The sequence below is a fragment of the Bos grunniens genome, chromosome 15 (genome assembly GCF_055505025.1).
Source record: "Bos grunniens cultivar Pamir isolate PY7600 chromosome 15, Bosgru_T2T1.0, whole genome shotgun sequence".
Classification (NCBI taxonomy): domain Eukaryota; kingdom Metazoa; phylum Chordata; class Mammalia; order Artiodactyla; family Bovidae; genus Bos; species Bos grunniens.
The window spans coordinates 46,776,299-46,782,298 of NC_141179.1; positions in this window are offsets into that span (position 1 = coordinate 46,776,299).

The following is a 6,000-nucleotide window of genomic DNA, read 5'->3' on the forward strand; positions in this document are numbered from 1 at the left end:
CTGTTCATTATATGTGACAAGGTCCTTGCTGAATTGAATGCATCGTGTAGAATGATCCTACATGGGAGAATAAATCTGTGCAATACTAGATTCACCATGTACATAGATGTGTATTGTTTTCAGATTATGTGAACCAGTATGCACCTATACAAGGAAACAAATTCTGCTCCAAAGGTTCTTTGAAAAACTAAGTTATAAACAGCAGCAACTACTTACACATGCTGCCGCCTCATGACCACTCAAAAGCGCAGTCCATTACTTGCTCTTTTCTTTCCATTTAGTAAAAGGGAAGTTGTAGCACATAATTGGAATGATTGTTGCACAAGTGGCCATGGGTCACTTTGAGTTATAGAAAACTCAAACAGGATAAGAAAATACAGATACTTAAACACATTTTTTAAAGAAAACACCCACCTCCAACTGGATGCCAGACTATTGATGACTGTGCAGCAGAAGATAGATGAATTACAGCATGTGTGAAACTAACAAGCTCCTGAAGTTGCCACAATCTGGGAACTATTCATGTTTTCTAGAGCAAATAGTTTTTCAAGTTTTAAAAGAAATAAATTTCCTTTCATTATGCTACAGGCTGTATGATTGTTATTTTTGTATTAAATCAACCCATATAATATTGCTTTCAAAAGCACAGTTTGAGCTTATTTACACAATGAATATCTAATTGATTTATTAACTAAATATTTATTGAGAACTCTTCTAGGTACTGAATATATAGGAATGGACAGTTTAAAATTCCTATCCCCACTGAATTTACATTTTAGAAGAGGGCAATAAAAATGAATTAACAATAAAACACATAATATGTCTGATGGTGATAAGTGCTTTGAGAAAATAAAAGCAAGGAAAGGTAGGCTGCAGTTTTAAGCAGGTGGTCAAGAAAGACCTTTCTGAGAAGGTCATCTTATATCTTATATCTTAAAGGACATCTTTTATCTTGTAGAAATCAGCATTTGTGCTGTGACCAGAAGGTTGAGAAGAAAGAACCAACCAAGAAGAGATTTAGAGAGGAGGGTTTGTGCAGAGAAAATATAGAGTCTTGGGTTGGAATGAGTTTTTTTGCAACAAGGACAGAAACAGATCAGAATGTTTGGAGGCTGATGAGTGACAGGGGGAGTGCAATGAACGAGGTCATAGACATAGGCAGAGGACAGATTGGTAGGGTCTTGGTATTAGCTTCCTGGGGCTGCCATAACAAATTTCCACAAACTCTGTGACTTAGATCCGAGTTCTATGAATAGAAATTCATAGTTCTGGAAGCCAGAAGTCTGAAGTCAAAGATATCTGCAGATTATGCTCTCTCGGAAGGCTCTAGTGGAGGAGACTTCCTTGGCTTGTGGAACCACAACTCCAATCTGTGCCTTTGTCTTCAAAATGCCTTGTTCCTTCATTCTCTTTGTCTTCCACACTTCTTAAAAAGGCATCCTTCACTGGGTTTAGAGACCATTAGCTCAGGAGGATCTCATCTTGAGATTTCCCATAATTACTTCTGCAAAGAACTTTGTTCCAAAAAATCACATTCTGATATTCCAAGTAGACATCTTTTAGGGTGACACAATTCACTTCATTACAACCTTGGAAGTCCTGAAAAAAGTGGTTGATTTTATGTTCAATAGAAAGCCATTCCAATATGCTTTTTAAAGGTCCCTTTGACCATTATTTTCATGGCCGCAGTCACCATCTGTAGTGATTTTGGAGCCCAGAAAAATAAAGTCTGACACTGTTTCCACTGTTTCCCCATCTATTTCCCATGAAGTGATGGGACCGAATGCCATGATCTTCGTTTTCTGAATGTTGAGCTTTAAGCCAACTTTTTCACTCTCCACTTTCACTTTCATCAAGAGGCTTTTGAGTTCCTCTTTACTTTCTGCCATAAGGGTGGTGTCATCTGCATATCTGAGGTTACCAATATTTCTCTCAGCAATCTTGATTCCAGCTTGTGTTTCTTCCACTCCAGTGTTTCTCATAATGTACTCTGCATATAAGTTAAATAAGCAGGGTGACAATATACAGCCTTGATGTACTCCTTTTCCTATTTGGAACCAGTCTGTTGTTCCATGTCCAGTTCTAACTGTTGCTTCCTGACCTGCATACGAATTTCTCAAGAGGCAGGTCAGGTGGTCTGGTATTCCCATCTCTTTCAGAATTTTCCACAGTTTATTGTGATCCACACAGTCAAAGGCTTTGGCATAGTCAATAAAGCAGAAATAGATGTTTTTCTGGAACTCTCTTGCTTTTTCGAAGATCCAGCAGATGTTGGCAATTTGATCTCTGGTTCCTCTGCCTTTTCTAAAACCAGCTTGAACATCAGGAAGTTCACGGTCCACATATTGCTGAAGCCTGGCGTGGAGAATTTTGAGCATTACTTTACTAGCGTGTGAGATGAGTGCAATTGTGCAGTAGTTTGAGCATTCTTTGGCATTGCCTTTCTTTGGGATTGGAATGAAAACTGACCTTTTCCAGTCCTGTGGCCACTGCTGAGTTTTCCAAATTTGCTGGCATATTGAGTGCAGCACTTTCACAGCATCATCTTTCAGGATTTGGAATAGCTCAACTGGAATTCCATCACCTCCACTAGCTTTGTTCGTAGTGATGCTTTCTAAGAACCACTTGACTTCACATTCCAGGATGTCTGGAGAAGGCTAAGCACCGAAGAATTGATGCTTTTGAACTGTGTTGTTGGAGAAGACTCTTAAGGGTCCCTTGGACTGCAAGGAGATCCAACCAGTCCATTCTGAAGGAGATCAGCCCTGGGATTTCTTTGGAAGGAATGATGCTAAAGCTGAAACTCCAGTACTTTGGCCACCTAATGCAAAGAGTTGACTCATAGGAAAAGACTCTGATGCTGGGAGGGATTGGGGGCAAGAGGAGAAGGGGATGACAGAGGATGAGATGGCTGGATGGCATCACTGACTCGATGGACGTGAGTCTCAGTGAACTCTGGGAGTTGGTGATGGACAGGGAGGCCTGGCATGCTGCGATTCATGGGGTTGCAAAGAGTCGGACACGACTGAGTGACTGATCTGATCTGATCTGATCTTGAGCATCATTTGGAGACTGGATTGTAAGTGGACAAGGATAGAAGCAAGAAAAGCAATCAGTAAGACTGAGCTTTGCTATGGTGACCCAGGAGAGAGATGATGGTCTTCTCTAGACTTGTAGCAATGGAGAGGTAGAAGAGATGGTAAGACTTAGGAGTAGATAGGAAATAGAGATTAAAAAAAAAGAAGAAGAATGAAATATCTCTGCTAAGGCTTTGAGCAATTCTGTGTATGATGAAGAGGACTCAAAACAGAGGGAGTTTGGATGGAAAATTGAGAATTTTCCTTTGGACTTGTTTATATAGTCCTGTATTATATGTTTAGTTCTCAAACAGTCTTCTGTATTTGAATAGTTATAATAAAGCTTTTGTTTAAACAGTCATGACATCTTAAATTGCATCTTGTACCTCTAGTTTTTTTCCCCCCATTAGCTGAAAATAATTAAAGCATTCTTACTATAGCTGCAGACAGGGATTCTGAAATCTCCTGGCACTTTTTATTTGGGAGGTATCATCAAGATAATGCAGCGTACACATATGTCAGCTGTATTTTATATGAGTGATATCATCATTATTGAAAACTATTTTAAAAATTCTGACAGAACTTGGAGACCTCAGAGTTCCTCAGACTGACCTGAAAAACAGTAGTGAAGAAATTCACATCAGGTAAGATTCAGGTATTTCTGTTTGTGAGTACCATAAAAAATGCCCCAGGGTATCTGTCATTGTAGAAAGCTTAAAAAAAAAAAAATAGTAAAAGTGCAGCTTGTTCCAGGGAATGCCCTGTTTACAATAGCTCTTAGGATGTTAGGTTTAAAGACTTCCTTCAAGGAAGATCCTCCAGAGAGGTTTGGAATTTTAACAAAAAGGCACACCTTGGCTTGATATAGAGTAAGACATATAGCCCAGGTAGTGTCCAAACCTTCAGAATATTTTGTAAACTGCAGTGGAGGTTGACTGTTGGGACATGGATCAGCAGACTGCAGAAACCGCAGCTTTCTTCACTCATCAACTTCTCTCTTCGTCACCACTGTCCTGTGTTTGCCTCGTGCACCTATCATCCAGGTGAGAGTGGGTGGGGTAACTATGGAGCACTGATTCTCTCAGGGAGTCTGAAATCTCAAGTCTGTTATTCGGAATAGGGCTTTGCCTTTCACTCTCCTGTTCCTCTCTCTTTTCAATCTGGTTTCTAGAAAGAATACTTGCTTGTCTTTTGCTGCTTCTCCTGAATAAAGGCCTCATGAATCCTTTTCCGCAACTCCAAGGAGGAGGATGAAGCTATTAACCAGGGATACTAGAGTGACTGCAAGGCTGTAGATATCCACTGCCTCCCTTTTTGCATCAAAAGCTAATCTGCCAGATTCTCCTCTGCCTATTGTTATCTCAGTGCTCTCCTTTCAGAGACTGCTTCCTCCCTCCTTTTAACCACTTAGGTTCGAACACTGGGAGGAAGGAAGACCAGGATGGAACCTGAATTTCCTGTCCTGGCAGGATCTTGTTGTGTTTGGAGGTCCCTGAATGGCCACACAAGGCTATGTGAGTGTGCTCATTCGTGTGTGCTGACATACACAGATCTTGGTATCTTGTCCTTTATCACACTGAACTTGTCCTTCTTCATTTGGATGTGGCTGACAGTTCACTCACTCTCTTTAATATGGTAATCTAGGATTTAACCTAGGATTTTAATCTTTAACCAAGGATTTTGTAAGTCAAGATCTTCCACCTCAGGTCAGAGTTCGATGTTCCAACAGCTAACATAGCCCTCTTTTTTCACTTTTATTTCTCTTGAGAGAGTGAATGTATTGGTGTGCTGTGTAGGCATGAGTCTGTTTATTGATTCATTTAACTCATTTTTAAACCTCTACTATGTGTCAAGGGATGTTAGTATACAGATAAGTGAGATAGATTTTACTATCTTGAAAAAACAACTTAGTCCAAGAAGATGGATGTTTAATCAAATACTTCATGTACAGTGTAATCTTTTCATGAAAACAAGGATGTATAAATCTTTTTCTGGACATTGTGAAGAGAACAGTCAGTTCTACCTTGTATTCTGATTACAGACCTTTAAGAAAGTGATTACATTAAAGCTGACTCTAGGTAACTAAATGGGTGGTTAAAATAGAGGAACCAGAACATTTATGTGAAGGAATGCAAAGTTTTAGAGGACTATAGATGATTGTTTTGACTGTAGTCTAAGATAATAGGTTAAAAAGAGAAAATTTATGATGTATATGTTGGCAGAAGACAGATCACCCAAAGAATTTGAAAAGAAAAGAATGCTATGAAATTGAGAAGAGAATTCACAATTCTACAGTCGTATCACTTGCATTTTTTCTGATTTGTTTTCTCTCGTGGCTTGAGACAACCAGAAATTATAAGTAAAAATTCAGGATGGGGTTCAGAGGACATAACTAAGATGTAGAAAAATAAGAGAAGAAAAGCAGAAAGTGATCCTACAATAGCAAAAGTGAGAGATTTTTAAGAAATATTTATAGTTAAATTATGCCAAATTCCTTAGACATTGAGGATGATATGGGATGAGAAAAAGGTCATTGAATGGACAAAAGAGTATCTTTGATTTCAACACAATGATAAAATTAAAAAAAAGAGACTAAAAGGATTTGAAGAGTCAATGATATGATAAAAAAATAGAAGTAATGGGTAATGAGTAACTGATGAATTTACGAATAGAAGTCAGATAACAACTAGGACTAGTGTGATAAAGGAAGGTTGTGCTGATTCTCTTTTTTTTTTTCCCCTAGAGGAAAAAGTTAAGGTAGTTAAAATTTTAAAGTTACTCAACTATCTTAAGGCTCAGTTTCACTATTTATGAAAAATGATTGGGTAATATAACCAAAGAGTAAGATCATTCTAAAGAATGAATGGGATAATGACTATCAAGAGTTTAATGCAGGACTTCTCAATGAAAAGCAGCTTTAAGA